The sequence below is a fragment of the Anabrus simplex genome, chromosome 8, assembly GCF_040414725.1.
Source record: "Anabrus simplex isolate iqAnaSimp1 chromosome 8, ASM4041472v1, whole genome shotgun sequence".
NCBI lineage: Eukaryota > Metazoa > Arthropoda > Insecta > Orthoptera > Tettigoniidae > Anabrus > Anabrus simplex.
This window is the reverse complement of record NC_090272.1, coordinates 237,165,101-237,181,246: the sequence shown is the minus strand read 5'-3', so window position 1 is coordinate 237,181,246 and position 16,146 is coordinate 237,165,101.

Genomic DNA, 16,146 nt, shown 5'->3' with positions numbered 1-16,146 from the left:
AACAAACCGTTGTCGAAACAAGGTAGCCAATGTGTCGATTACAAAATTCTCCAAAACATCCACATTGTATAAAAAGATCCCTACCGAGAAATGGAAGTTTGCGACCACACTGTATGATGTCTGATGTCTAAAATCAAACTTTACTGTACCGTAAAGTAGTTGCTAAAATGGCCCATACACGCAAACAATGTGCTAAAGAATACGATATGTTGTAACTTTATAAAATGCATTTGTTTTTTATAAAAATCAATAACAAAGACCGAACTCAATACATCCCCCTTAAGGCCGGTCTCCACTGTTTAACATTTAACACCAACATGTTAAATTTAACATGTTACAGTTGACATGTATATTGTGATTGTGTCTTCCAATTGACTTTGCATGTTAACTCAGAATGTTGAGTTAACACTTTTAACATGTTGGCGTGTTTTCCGCTCCAAGTGGAAAACATGTCTAGTCAATTCGTTGTCCGTGCGATGTCGGCACAGCTTCGGCAACTTCCATGATGTTTCCATGCCAACACATAACCTAAACGACGCAAACGACGTGCTCCTCATGTAGTAGGATTATAATTACAACACTCCGCAACACTCCTTCTCTTTGTTATAAGCTACAAATACAGTACACGCACGTGTGTCGTTCTCTCTGCACTATACTAAAATGTATAGTCAGAAATGGAGTAGAGCAAGGAGATTACTCTGGACTTAATTAATGATACCGTATAATAGAAAGGCCTTATTTGTGGGATGTCTCATCAGAGGAATACAGATATAAAGCGAAGAAAGCCGACAGTTTCCAGGAACTCGAAAATATCTAAAATTGTTCCCGCGAGTAAATCGAAAAAAAAAACTAGCGTCCCTCCGCTCCCACTACAGTCGAAAATTGCAGAAAGTTCAGATAATTCGGTACGGTAGTCGGGATCGGACGAAGTTAATACTTCAAAGTGGTTTGCTTTTGAAGCAATGAGCAGAGTGAGGGGAGAAAATGTGCCTAATAAAACTGCATTTCTAAATCATAACAAGAAGCAACAGTGGCAATAACAAAGGCCAATTCCTCTTCATCTGAGTCCATTGTCCTTATTTAAAAATACTAGACACCATCTAAATGTATTACCATAAATTGATATGATGAACTACCTGTATATAAGCAAAATGTCAAGTTTAACATGTTTATTAAGTGTGGACACAATGTTAAATGAAACAGTTTTTGACATTTAACATTCTGATGGTGTCACCAGTTAACATTTAACATGTTGTTGTTAAATGTTAATCAGTGGAGACCGGCCTTTATGGAGAAAAATTACATTCTTATTCCATTCTGGCCACCTGAAACTAGGAATTATTTTTAAAATATGTGCAAACCCTGTTGTCTTTTCAACTAATTCTTTCCTTTAATTTATTTAATTATTAAGAAAAGTTCTTATCGGAAATACGCACAAAATGTCGTTCGTATTCTTTACTCCCTGCGGCTAACCGAATTGTACAGTGCCAAAGAAAGTAGCGGAGACCCGAGGAGCAATGTGTATAGTACAACGACTTGTGTCTAGCGCCTGACAATGTGCAGCCACTCGGAGCAACTCGGCTAAGTTCGGTCCTGCTTGCAATGTGCAGCCAATCGGAGCAGCTCAGCTACGTTCGGTCCTGCTTCGTTTAGCATTCTGTCTGGCGCATATTTTCACATGAACTGGCGCCTACAACTGGTTTTATAGGTACAGTTTCTCGCTGAAGCGTTGTTGTTTAATGATGAGATTTTTTTTTTTTTTTTTTTTTTTTTTTTGCTACGGGCTTTACGTCGCACCGATACAGATAGGTCTTATGGCGACGATAATGTTGAGAATTAGTGAGTGATCGTGTATAGAGAGAACTTGGCATTCTATCTGGCGCGTCTTTTCACATGAACTGGCGCCTACCGCTAGTTTTATAGGCACAGTTTCCCGCTTAGGCGTTGTTGTGTAGTGTCGAGAATTATTGATGAGTGAAACACGGTATATAGAGAGAACGATCTAGAGTCTGCTAATTAGTAACTGGAGGTGACAAACTAGTTCCGCGGCATTCTTAGAATGGAGAAATTCCGGTGCGATGTGTGCAATAAGGATTTTAATTATAGGAAAAACTTAAACAGTCACGTTAAATCGAAACAGTCTAATTCCTCTCCCGAGTTTCAGTGTAATTTGTGCTCCTTTAGTACGACTAATAAATTCAGTTTCATTCGCCATAAAAATTTAAAACATAGGAACAATATTTCTGAAACTCGATCGAAAATGAAATGCCCCCTTTGTGTAGAAGATCGTGGAACTAAAGACGAAATTGTTAAACATTTTATCAGTGATCATCAGATTCCAGTTTAAGACTGAACTTTTAGAATTTTCTAAAGAACAAAAGTTTAAAGACTGGAAAATCAAAATAGAAAAGGATCAATACAATCAATACTAATCTGCATTTAGGGCAGTCGCCCAGGTGGCAGATTCCCTATCTGTTGCTTTCCTAGCCTTTTCCGAAATGATTTCAAAGAAATTGGAAATTTATTGAACATCTCCCTTGGTAAGTTATTCCAATCCCTAACTCCCCTTCCTATAAATGAATATTTGCCCCAGTTTGTCCTCTTGAATTCCAACTTTATCTTCATATTGTGATCTTTCCTACTTTTATAGACGCCATTCAAACCTATTCGTCTACTAATGTCATTCCACGCCATCTCTCCGCTGACAGCTCGGAACATACCACTTAGTCGAGCAGCTCTTCTTCTTTCTCTCAATTCTTCCCAACCCAAACATTGCAACATTTTTGTAACGCTACTCTTTTGTCGGAAATCACCCAGAACAAATCGAGCTGCTTTTCTTTGGATTTTTTCCAGTTCTTGAATCAGGTAATCCTGGTGAGGGTCCCATACACTGGAACCATACTCTAGTTGGGGTCTTACCAGAGACTTATATGCACTCTCCTTTACATCCTTACTACAACCCCTAAACACCCTCATAACCATGTGCAGAGATCGGTACCCTTTATTTACAATCCCATTTATGTGATTACCCCAGTGAAGATCTTTCCTTATATTAACACCTAGATACTTACAATGATCCCCAAAAGGAACTTTCACCCCATCAACGCAGTAATTAAAACTGAGAGGACTTTTCCTATTTGTAAAACTCACAACCTGACTTTTAGCCCCATTTATCAACATACCATTGCCTGCTGTCCATCTCACAATATTTTCGAGGTCACGTTGCAGTTGCTCACAATCTTGTAACTTATTTATCACTCTATAGAGAATAACATCATCCGCAAAAAGCCTTAGCTCCGATTCCACTCCTTTACTCATATCATTTATATATATAAGAAAACATAAAGGTCCGATAACACTGCCCTGAGGAACTCCCCTCTCAACTATTACAGGGTCAGACAAACGTCACCTACTCTAACTCTCTGAGATCTATTTTCTAGAAATATAGCAACCCATTCAGTCACTCTTTTGTCTAGTCCAATTGCACTCATTTTTGCCAGTAGTCTCCCATGATCCACCCTATCAAATGCTTTAGACATGTCAATCGCGATACAGTCCATTTGACCTCCAGAATCCAAGATATCTGCTATATCTTGCTGGAATCCTACAAGTTGAGCTTCAGTGGAATAACCTTTCCTAAAACCGAATTGCCTTCTATCGAACCAGTTATTAATTTCACAAACATGTCTAATATAATCAGAAAGAATGCCTTCCCAAAGCTTACACACAATGCATGTCAAACTTACTGGCCTGTAATTTTCAGCTTTATGTCTATCACCCTTTCCTTTATACACAGGGGCTACTATAGCAACTCTCCATTCATCTGGTATAGCTCCTCCGACCAAACAATAATCAAATAAGTACTTCAGATATGGTACTATATCCCAACCCATTGTCTTTAGTATATCCCCAGAAATCTGATCAATTCCAGCCGCTTTTCTAGTTTTCAACTTTTGTATCTTATTGTAAAAGACATTGTTATCATACGTAAATTTTATTACTTCTTTGGCCTTAGTCTCTTCCTCTATCTCGACATTATCCTTGTAACCAACAATCTTTACATACTGCTGACTGAATACTTCTGCCTTTTGAAGATCCTCACATACACACTCCCCCTGTTCATTAATTATTCCTGGAATGTCCTTCTTGGAACCTGTTTCTGCCTTAAAATACCTATACATACCCTTCCATTTTTCACTAAAATTTGTATGACTGCCAATTATGCTTGCCATCATGTTATCCTTAGCTGCCTTCTTTGCTAGATTCAATTTTCTAGTAAGTTCCTTCAATTTCTCCTTACTTCCACAGCCATTTCTAACTCTATTTCTTTCCAGTCTGCACCTCCTTCTTAGTCTCTTTATTTCTCTATTATAATAAGGTGGGTCTTTACCATTCCTTACCACCTTTAAAGGTACAAACCTGTTTTCGCATTCCTCAACAATTTCTTTAAACCCATCCCAGAGTCTGTTTACATTTTTATTTACAGTTTTCCACCGATCATAGTTACTTTTTAGAAACTGCCTCATACCTGCTTTATCAGCCATATGGTACTGCCTAACAGTCCTACTTTTAAGACCTTCCTTTCTATCACATTTATTTTTAACTACCACAAAAACAGCTTCATGATCACTAATACCATCTATTACTTCAGTTTCCCTATAGAGCTCATCTGGTTTTATCAGCACCACATCCAAAATATTTTTCCCTCTGGTTGGTTCCATCACTTTCTGAATCAGCTGTCCTTCCCATATTAACTTATTTGCCATTTGTTGGTCATGCTTCCTGTCGTTCGCATTTCCTTCCCAATTGACATCTGGCAAATTCAGATCTCCCGCTACAATCACATTTCTTTCCATGTCGTTTCCCACATAGCTGACTATCCTATCAAATAATTCTGAATCCGCATCAGTGCTACCCTTTCCCGATCTGTACACTCCAAATATATCAAGTTGCCTATTATCTTTAGAAATGAGCCTTACACCTAGGATGATTTGTGTGAATTTGTTACATTCGAAAGTTTGATGGCTCAGCGAAATGTTCCTGTCGATGCCACAGAGACGGTCATTTGAAATGTAAAGGAAATGAAAAAATGCTTGGTAGCAATAAAATAAAAGGACACTGCCCAGCGTCAATAGATATTATAGGCTATTTCATGTATCAGGAAAAGTATCAGTCATCATCATCATCATCAATCGGTTTATTCATTGCTGAGCGTCGTGACCTCATTTCTTCACTTCATTTGTAACTGCATCCATAACGAGATTTTTCCATCCTGAGCGGTCTTCAGCTCTTCTTAAGATATTGTGAAGAGGTAGACCGGTGATCTTCTTTGCTTGGTCTAACCATCTACTGGTTGTTCTGCCTTTTGGACTGGTGGCTTCAACTTTGCCTTACAGAATGGTCTTTTCTAAATTGTCTCCTTCTCTCCTCAAAATGTGTCCCAGGAACTGGAGGTAACTTTCACTAATGAGGGAAGATAAACGTTTTGTGATGCTCAGTGTCGTACTATAAATCTCATGTCAATCACCAGGGTGAGTTAGGTCGGTTGAGACTCTCTGAATCAGACAGAAAGGAGCTGGCAACAAAAACTGCCATGAAAATTCCATTCGATAATATATTGGATGAAATTAGGGATTCTGTCGGTGGTACTGACATAGAGCGTGTGCATTTACTCACTAGAAAGGATCTTTTAAACATTGAGCAGCAGTACAATTTAAAGTCCGAAGCTGTACGCCATGGTAACGATTGTACGAGTGTTGAATCGTGGATCCAAGAGATGCAGGAAATCGGTGCCGTAGTTCATTTCTATAAAGGTCAGGGAATACCTTCTGAAGCAAATCCTGAGCTAAAACAGGAAGATTTTGCCCTCATTATTATGAATAAAGCGCAGAAAGAAATATTTGAACGTTTTGGAAGGAACACTGTTTGTATTGATGGTGCCCAAGGTCTAAGTAAGTATGCTTTCGAACTGACTACCCTCTTAGTGATAGATGATAAATGTCAGGGTTTCCCTTGCGTTTTCATGCTATCAAATAGGTCCGACACAGCAGTATTTCAAATTTTATTTACAACGATTAGAAATGCTCTTCCAGACGCGTTTAACCCTAAAGGGTTCATGTCGGGCATGACTGAAACATTTTATAAAGCATGGCTTGCAGTCATGATGCCCCCTTCCCCCAAGTTTCGTTTATTTTGTTCGTGGCATGTAGATCGGGCATGGAGGAAAAACCTCTGCAAAATCAAAGGGTTCGAGAAACAAGTTGAGATCTACAAAGAGCTTAGAGTACTACTGGAGGAAAGAGACGAAGTTGCCTTTTCTAGGATGCTTGGTATCTTAACAGCTGACCTGAAAGGTGATCCCGACACCAAGGAATTCGGCGAGTACTTTGAGGCTAACTACGAACGGACGGTGACTAATTGGACTTATTGTCATCGCCTCCATGCAGGGCTCGACACTAATATGCACCTAGAGCGTTTGCATGGAGTAGTTAAGCACATTTATTTGAAAGGCAAGAATTCCAAGAGACTTGACCTTACTATCCACACTCTTATGAGATTTCTCCGAGACAAACTGTTCGATCGCTTCATTTTTCTTAATAAAGGCAAGCTTACGAATAAATTGTTGGCGCTGAGAAAAAGGCACGTGAAATCACAGTCAGTCTCTCCCGAGGGAGCAAACTACGAAGGCGGCGTACCTATGGAAAATTCCTTCTGAAAAGCAGACGGAATTTTATGAAGTAAGGAAGATGGATGGCGAAAACTGTAACTGCAGTTTAAGAACGCAAGTTCTGCCTCCATACGTACATTTGTACGTGCACTGATTCGTCCATTAGATTTAATATGTGCAAACACATTCATCTGATTGGAAAGAGTTTAATCATTATCAGAGGCGGAAGTGGTAGGAATGAAAGTGCCAGCCCAGGGGATGTACTGACTATTCAAGAATCGCCCTCTTGTAACGAAAGTGCAGCTGTTTTCAATGAACTCTGGAATCCTCTCAAGAAAAAAATGTGACAGTGACGTGGAAAAGAGAAAGTTGCCACTTCGAGAACATTTGGAAACAATTCTTGCCGAAATCCAGTCACCTGAGCATGCAAACATTGTTGAAAATCAGCTTAAGCCTATAATTTCGTTTATTCATGTCCAAAATAAAAAGGACAATACGGACTCCATCGACTTCATCATCTGGCGCAATCAAGTTTCAACTTCAAAAAAAGACTGTTCTCCACGGAGAAGGCCCATAAAAAGACACCGTTGAGTTTATCAAGACCTACCGATAGCGAGCAAGAAGCTATTGCTGCCAATTTATTGCTAAGCTGATTTGTTTAAAGTGTAAATACGTGAGTGTACATAGTGTATGTTACCGTACTGTATATATGTGGCTGCATGCTTGAGTGGGTGACATAAATTTCATTTAAGTAAGAATATTCATGTGTACGTGATAGGTAAAGACGAGCTTGAGAGTAGTGTGTAAATATCGTACTGAAGCATGATCACTTTATTCTGTTATTTTCATATCTGAAGTGCTGCTGAAGTATACGTGGAGATGCCTGGAGGACGAAAAAGGACTATTAGGCAAGCTCTATATTACGAAAGGCATAAAAATGTGTACCGTACTAGTTAATACTTTTGTAGTTACGGAAGGACAAGGACGAATAGAAATGAATAGTGTGACGACTCCCTCTGAATCACATGTTAACAGACACGGTGTACATGTTCTCCGCCACCTGCAGTGCTGCTGTCGATAAAAGGGCCAAGTACGCGCGCTTTTCGTCGGCTTACTGTGCAAGTGTGCAAACCGTTTGTGGTCTTTTTCAGTAGCTTTATACATTCTCCAGTTGTATAAGTGCAAAATAGCTGGCATTGACTTTTCATGAACTGAAAAGTGAAAAAGATTACTGTATGCATTTGAGAAGTAATACGTATACTTTGACATATGCTTCAATTTACTACCGCATATGAATATGCCTACAACTTGCAATGTCCCGGGTTGTAATTCGGGTTACAATAAACATTCGAATGATAAGCGTCATTTTTGTTTCACCCCCAAAAGATCCCACTCTGTTCTCAAAGTGGTCGAAGGCTATCCCACGTCAACATCTGCCTTAAAGTACCCTTAACATAATTTTTCAGTCAGATTAGGGCCATAGCAAAAGCTGGTTGTCAAAGAGAAAGCCAAAATCACATGTACAGCTCAGGAAAAAAATTACAACACGCTTACTTTTGATCAGCCACAATTATCTTTTTTTGTTTTTGTTTTTTGCTAGTTGCTTTACGTCGCACCGTCACAGATAGGTCTTATAGCAACGATAGGATAGGAAAGGCCTAGGAGTTGGAAGAAAGCGGCCGTGGCCTTAATTAAGGTACAGCCCCAGAATTTGCCTCTTGTGAAAATGGGAAACCACGGAAAACCATCTTCAGGGCTGCCGACAGTGGGATTCGAACCCACTATCTCCCGGATGCAAGCTCACAGCCGCGAGCCCCTAACCGCATGCCCAACTAGCTCGGTCTACCATTATCAAGTTGGGAGGATGAACAAATAGCTCCTTTCACCAGTTCAAAAATTAATGTCATTAATCAGGTCTGTGGGTATATTGTTAAACATGCAAGCCAAGTGATAGGCTGTACAGCATGTATTGGTTCTATGCAAAACGATACAGAGGAGGACCTAACAAGTCTAGAAGAATATTTTAACGCATCCAACTATCTTATTTATCCATCGAGTGAATTATTCTTGATGTTTTCTCATGTAGAGGAAGTTGTTGTGAGAAATGTTAGTGTACAAGAAGCATATGGAGTGAAATATTTCAAGAATGCCTGGATAGTTTACCTTCAATTACAGTTTCTTATAGACTGGGGTGCTGTACTAAACATGCTCAGGACTTAGTACCAAAATTAATTTTTCATTATATACGATGCCGATTTTATTTCCGAACAAAAGAAGTACGGAAAGAAATGCAAGCTTGTACGACCGCAAAACATACCCGGAAAATGTCTAAGGTGTCCAGTTAACTGACTGATGGGGTGAAGTGCTGATAAGATTCATTAATTTGAGCATGTTAATATATAATTTAACTTAAGTAGTTATGTAGGAATTACATATGTATGACATACCGGTACGTAACATCATGTGGGTGCCTGCAGAGTTTTAATATGTTTATATTACGCAGCATGTACACCAACAGTCGAACATGTGTTTTTTAAAGGTTATAGCTGATAATTGCAACTGAGTTTGATTTTGTGGTGAATTAATGAAATAGCTCTATACACACATGACCGTTTGAGATATTCGTTAAGACACTGAGGAACCAATTTCAGAAGTAAGGCCATTAAATCAGTACTAAATGTAAAACATTTCCTACGAATTTGTCACATATTACTTTCAAAACAAGGAACACTATCATCTTAATTTGCACGAAACACAGATCGCACATAAACACAGTCATCAGTCAGTAAAGAGAATGCACATTCCTGAAACATAAGAATAATAAACACACGGTTTTAAATAATTTAAACGATAAATTCCGAATAAAGTCACATCAGATCTCATTTAAAATCACATGTTCAGGGACAGCTGATCCCTGTTTACCTACACCAGCGCCGCGTAGTGTAGGAACATATCAAACAGCAGAAGTCGTCACGCTATGTACTTCTATTCGTCCTGGTTACGGTATTGCAATTTCAGTTACACTATTGCCTTGCCATGCGCACTGAGGTACGATCAGTTTATTTTATTATTTTAATAGGTTGAAGTGCTGTTTAAGTTTAGAGTTTACTAGGAGATGTCTTGAGGGAGAAAATTAGGTCAGCTCTACATTATAAAAGCCATAAAAATGTAGAGTACTACTTAGTAACTATAGTCTCGGTACTGCCTTGCCATTCAGTATTGAATTTTAAATTACAATAAAACAACGTAATATTTGAATACTGTCCAATATTTGGACACTCATTTTCCATTACTATTGGAAAGCGCCCCCTCTACCATTTGAAGGAGCGCTAGCAGAACAGCGGAATGACTCCACCCGAGCACAGCCGAGTATAGCCGACAGATCTCACCCGAGCGTAGCCGAGTGGCTGCACACTGTCAGGCGCTAGACACAAGTTGGTACAACGAGCTAGATATTCTAACTCGTTGGTAGATTAGCATTTTCTGCCACGAAAGGTGGCAGGCTTCCTTAGAGCAAATACAGTAGAGACAATACGCGACACTCAGCGAGATATCGAGGGACGGCTATTAGAGCTCTCTCTAGCATGTAGACCTTAGAACTGCTGATTCTGCCATAAGAGCACGTGTATTTGTGTGTGAAGTTTTTGGTGTTATTTATGCGTTTTCAGTGAGCTGACATTAAATAGTAGCGTGTGGCATTTCTTGATATCTCCTCGCAACATGAGGGAAAGGTACGTGCTGTTTTTGGCTGCATTAACTATGAAGTAGAGGAGAATGCGCGGTCTTTCTTTCGCTACCCTCGTGACAAGAAAATGTAGGTAATATTGTGCTTTCATATACATTCTTCCAGTGACAAAGAGATTTTTATAGTACTTCATAATTCTCTGACCTGCTCGACCCATATTTTAACTGGCATAAAATATAATACGCACATTTTATTGTATAGTGCAGCAGATAACCTTCAATACCCATGTGTTGTTGTAGGTGTGATCTGTGAGTTTTGAAATGTCACATAAGTGATTTGGATAAGGTATACAAGAAAGAAGGGACGTTACGCTTATGTAAGAATTGTAAGATGTGTTCAGATCATTTCCAGGCCAGCGACTTTAAAAATCCTCGACTATACAGCCAAGGGTATGTTACATTTTTACTCTAATTGTACGTAACTATTCCTCAAAGCATCACTATCGACAACATTTTCATACTTTTCTTTCTTTTATCCCTCTTCTCAGATTAAAGCCGGGATTTTATAGATTTTGTTTCTGTTAGTAGGCTTCATGTTAAGATGAAAATTGTCCTGCTTTTAAATGCATCATGTGTGTAAGGAATGTGCCGATATTTTTATTGACAAGTGTGATGATCCAATGCTTCTTAAATGAGAAAAAAAAGACAAATCTAACCGTAAAAGTTCAAGCAGGAATGCTAAAACAAAAAAAAAGTAATGCATAAATGAAAGATCAACCCATTTCACAGCAGTCTATTTCACATCTTGTTTATATGCCTATTTTCAGTCTTTAAATAATAACCTTTAAAATAATTCTTCATTCATTTATCCAGAATTGCTTTAGCAACTTCGAAGTTAATACCTCAATAATACTTTCTTTCTACACGTAATTTATTTATTCATTTTCGTATATGCATTTCCACTTATATTTGAATTTAGCGCGACTTTTCAGGTCAAGTCACTAGGAGCGGCACCGTCAAATTGTCTCCCATTTTAACAAGGCAAAATCCGTAAGTATCGCGTATTGTCTGTACTGTATTTGCTTAGAGCCACCTACAGTTACAAGCCGGAGTCATGTAAGTTTGGCAACGTCCAGTGGAGGCTAAGGTGAAAGCGTGGGATCTATCCGTGTATGTTGATGTCTAGTGAACTTCGTCTCGTGTTTCGTTTAATTTTTCACGAATACTTTCTAGTATATACAACAAGATAAGTGATAGAATAAACATACGTAGAGCCTATTATCGAAATAATGTGAAGGCTAACCAGGGCTCAATAGCTTGAACTGTAGAGCTGGCTTTCAAAGCCCAGCTCAGTCCGGTGGTATTTGAAGGTGCTCAAATACGTCGGCCTCGTGTCGGTTGATTTACTGGCACGTTAAAGAACTCCTCCGTGACAACATTTCGGCATCTCGGCGTCTCCCAAAAACCGTAAAAGTAGTTAGTGGGACGTTAAATTAATAACATTATTTGTGATTGTTGCTGACTGAATTTGGCTTATTAATAAAATGTTTTGTTTATTTGCAGATGCCCATAAAATGTCGTATTCCCATGTGTCGTAACAACTATAGCATTATAAAGGGGTTTGTTACCTCATTTAGTTTTCCTTCAGACGAGGAATTAAAACAAAAATGGATTTGTCATTTTAAACGGGATAACTGGGAATCTGGGAAGGATCCATGCATAAAACATGTCACATACGAAAGTTTTTCAACAGGGGATAACATTTGTGATAGTAAAGTCAATGTAACCATACTACCACCTAAACCTAATGAGCTTCTCCCTGATGCATGTCCAATTATCTTCTTAAATTTGCCAAAATATTTGTCATCGAAAAGTGTTAAAAGAGAAGATCCTTAAGGTAGTAGCCTGGAAATGTAGAGTAGGGTAAACAAGAAGATGGATGATATGCGAAATGTAACCCATTTACTGAAAATCCACGAAGATATGTCACTGTACATGTCACTGTGTGAATATGTTATCAGGTGTTGGTAAAAGAAATGACATGTTTAACAAATGGTAAAATGTCACAGTCACATATTTATTAAATTACATTAGAACCACTTCTTGTAGTGTTAGTGTTAAATGTGTACAAATAAATCTATTATAAAATACTTCACAGTCTCATCGAGTATTGTGAGGTAAGCAGTGAAAGCACACTGTTTGTCTTGCCTCATACATTTAAGGGAACAATTCGTACTTTGCACTAAAAGGACCAGGCTGAGTTGTTCAGACGGTTGAGGAGCTGGGCTTCTGACCCCAACTTGGCAGGTTCGATCCTGGCTCAGTCCGGTGGCATTTGAAGATGCTCAAATACGTCAGCTTCGTATCGGTAGATTTACTGGCACGTAAAATAACTCCTGAGGTACTATGTTCCGGCACCTTAGTGTCTCCAAAAACCGTAAAAGTAGTTAGTGGGACGTAAAGCAAATATTATCATTATTATTATTATTATTATTATTATTATTATTATTATTATTATTATTATTATTATTATTATTATTATTATTATTATTATTATTATCACTAAAAGGAAAAGGAGTTAGGCCTTACTCAAAAAGTTTCGTTGGAACTGTGAAGCAAATTATTTACTCTTAGGAAACTTTTAAACTGATAACTTAGAAAGGAGGTTTAGTCACTTACAGCTTATTGGTTGTAACTACGATGTTACTGCACCCCAAGTCCTAGAAAGTGAGATGTAAATTAGAATCAAGGGTGTTCTAGGGTTGCGATGGTGGTGGTGATGGTATGGAAAAGTGAGGTTTGGCTGTAGCCAATTAGAAATGTCTGATTCCATCAAGACAGATGTTATTGGGCTCAATATGGAAGTAATAAACAAGTTAGACTCACATTAATCATGCGAAATTTTTAATGGGCATTTTGAGACGTCAGGAGTAGGGATGGCAACGATTTATCGGTTTTTATGAAATACCGATATTTTCCTTTCGATTTATCGATATATCGATATCGAAATTTTGATTCGATTTATCGAATAATATATCGGTTTTTCCATTAATATATCGTTTTTCTTTGAATTATTATTTTCATTAACAACATCCGCACTAGAGAACGCCGATAATTCTGCAAGAGATGGTGCTAGTGAAGGTGGAATTGCAACCTGGAAATATCCAATCTAATCAATACCTTGCTCTGAGCCTCTGGTAGGCCGGACTATAATTCGAATACAAACGGTGGAATATGTAACACAGTTGCATCCGCATGGCAGTTTACACAGCGCGAAATACGTTCTAGTTCCAGAGTCACCGCTAGACTTCGTGTTAGCCCTCCACCATTTAACAACACAGACTATATGGAAACTGTGAAGGAAAAAGGTAAGTTTAGGTGAGATAAGCCTTAAAATTCATTATAAAAGGCGTTGATTTGTGTATTCAGCTTGTGATGAGTATATGGTTTATATTTAAACGTAAAGATATGAAAATAGAAGCCTCCGCGAGTCAGGTGGCAGCGCGCCAACTTCTCACCGCTGGGTTTCGTGGTTCAAAGCCCGGTCACTCCATATGAGATTTGTGCTGGACAGGTTTTTCTCCGGGTACTCCGGTTTTCCCTGCCATCTTTCATTCCAGCAACACTCTCAAATATCATTTCATTTGTCAGTCATTAATCATTGCCCCAGAGGAATGCGACAGGATTCGGCAGCCGGGAAATTTCCTATTCTCGCCGCTAGATGGGGCTTAATTCGTTCCATTGCTGACCCGGTCAAATGACTCTAAACAGGCTCTGGATTTACATTAAGAAAATGTTTTGTGCATATTGATAAATATACAAGAGCCGAGAGTGTATTTATTCTAAACATTCTATTCACAAGATGTTTATTGCGCGTGATAAACAATGGTTTCTTGCTGTGCACCATTCTGCAAAAGTAAACTTCAGAAAGGTAGTGGCATTTATTTCCACGAGCAAATGTGGAACTACGAGAAAAATGGGTCTTAATTATGTCATGTCGCGGTGACGAGAAAAATAGCATGTGGCAACCTTCCTCGAAGTCTGTAGTATGTAGTGAACATTTTGAAAGCACGTGTTTTAGCATTTCTACTAAAACTAGTCGCAATCAATGCCAACACTTTTTTTCAGGGTATTTTCATGGCAAGACTAGGTTACGTACTAATACTAAAATGTTTTAATTCCTCCCCTGAAGGAGGAGGCGGGCCTCTTAGATGGTGACGCCGTCTGTGAGGGCGGGAGATTTGTTACGGCGAAGGAGATGCTCGGAGATGGTGAGGGGGTTGGCGGCCGTGGCCTATACTAGGAACCCTCCCAGCATTTGCCTTATTGCAGGAGATTGGAAAACCACGTAAAACCATTCTCAGGAAATCCGACAGTGGAGACCAGCCGTGAGGTCCAGCCCTGTCCAGTCTCCCGAATACAGAGACGAAGAGCCACCCTTCCTCTGCTCGGTTGGCCGGTCGGAGTGCAGAGCTGTTGGACCACGGACCAGCCGTGGCCACTTGTGGGCCGAGACCCACTCTGCATTCATCGACGAAGGCTTTGTGAATACTGAAGTGTTTTAAAATATACTATGAAGTATTTTCATTTTTATTAGGATGTGTACTTTCCGGTTGCAATTATACTACCTGATTCGTATGAGCTCATCTTGAATTACTCGATGATACATTTATTTTTCTTCATTAAACGTCATAGAAATATCACTTTCCTACTCAAAACGCAATGTTTTATATTTGTAATGTGCTTTTATGTGCAAGTTATTATCGTAATGCCAATTGGAATCGTGCTGAGGAATGGAGGGAAAACCTCACATCCAGCGGCGATATTTGAACTGCTGCTACTTTGTCAATTTAGTACTTGAAGAGACCGTGCATGCTGAGGCCTTTACTTATCTCGTAGGCATCGATAACACCTAGGGACGTTCCGATATAATAAATATCGATATTTCATTCGGTATCGACATGCCGATATTATCCTACTATCAAAACAAAATAGCGATATATCTCGATATAAAATTATTTCTTTTCCAAAATACAAGGATTTGAAATTATATTGAAGTTCTATAAATCGGGGATCTATTAACAATACGCAACTTGTTTGAAGCCATCAAGAAATATTTAATTTGTTTGTATCTATCTGCACATAATACTGAATGATTAAAAATTTTAATTTGTTTGTATATAATTCCGAATTTGATTGATTCCTTACTTTATAAGGTAAGGCGGCAGCTAAGAATTTAAGTCCGTTAAAATGTGCAGCATGCTTGAAGCCATCAACAATGTTTTGATTTGTTCGAATCTGCTTCTATGTATGGTAAATGATTGGAAAATTTCATTTGATTTTATGTCATTCTGAATCTGGTTTGCACGTAAATTTGAATGTTTCAACAAAACAGTTAACCAAGAGACGTAAGCGTGGTAAGACCTCTGTAGTGTAGTGGTTAGTGTGGTTAGCTGCCACCCCCGAAGGCCCGGGTTCGATTCCCGGCTCTGTCACGAAATTTCAAAAGTGGTACGAGGACTGGAAAGGGGTCCACTCAGCCTCGGGAGGTCAAATGAGTAGATGTGGGTTCGATTCCCACCTCAGCCATCCTCGAAGTGGTTTTCCGTGGTTTCCCACTTCTCCTCCACTCGAATGCCGGAATGGTACCTAACTTAAGGCCACGGCCGCTTCCTTTCCTCTTCCTTGTTTATCCTATCAATGCAATGATAAAACCATAAATACTTGCACGGTAGATGCTGCATCATATTCTTAACTATTTTCAGCCATTTCTACTAATTTAAGAGGTTTATATG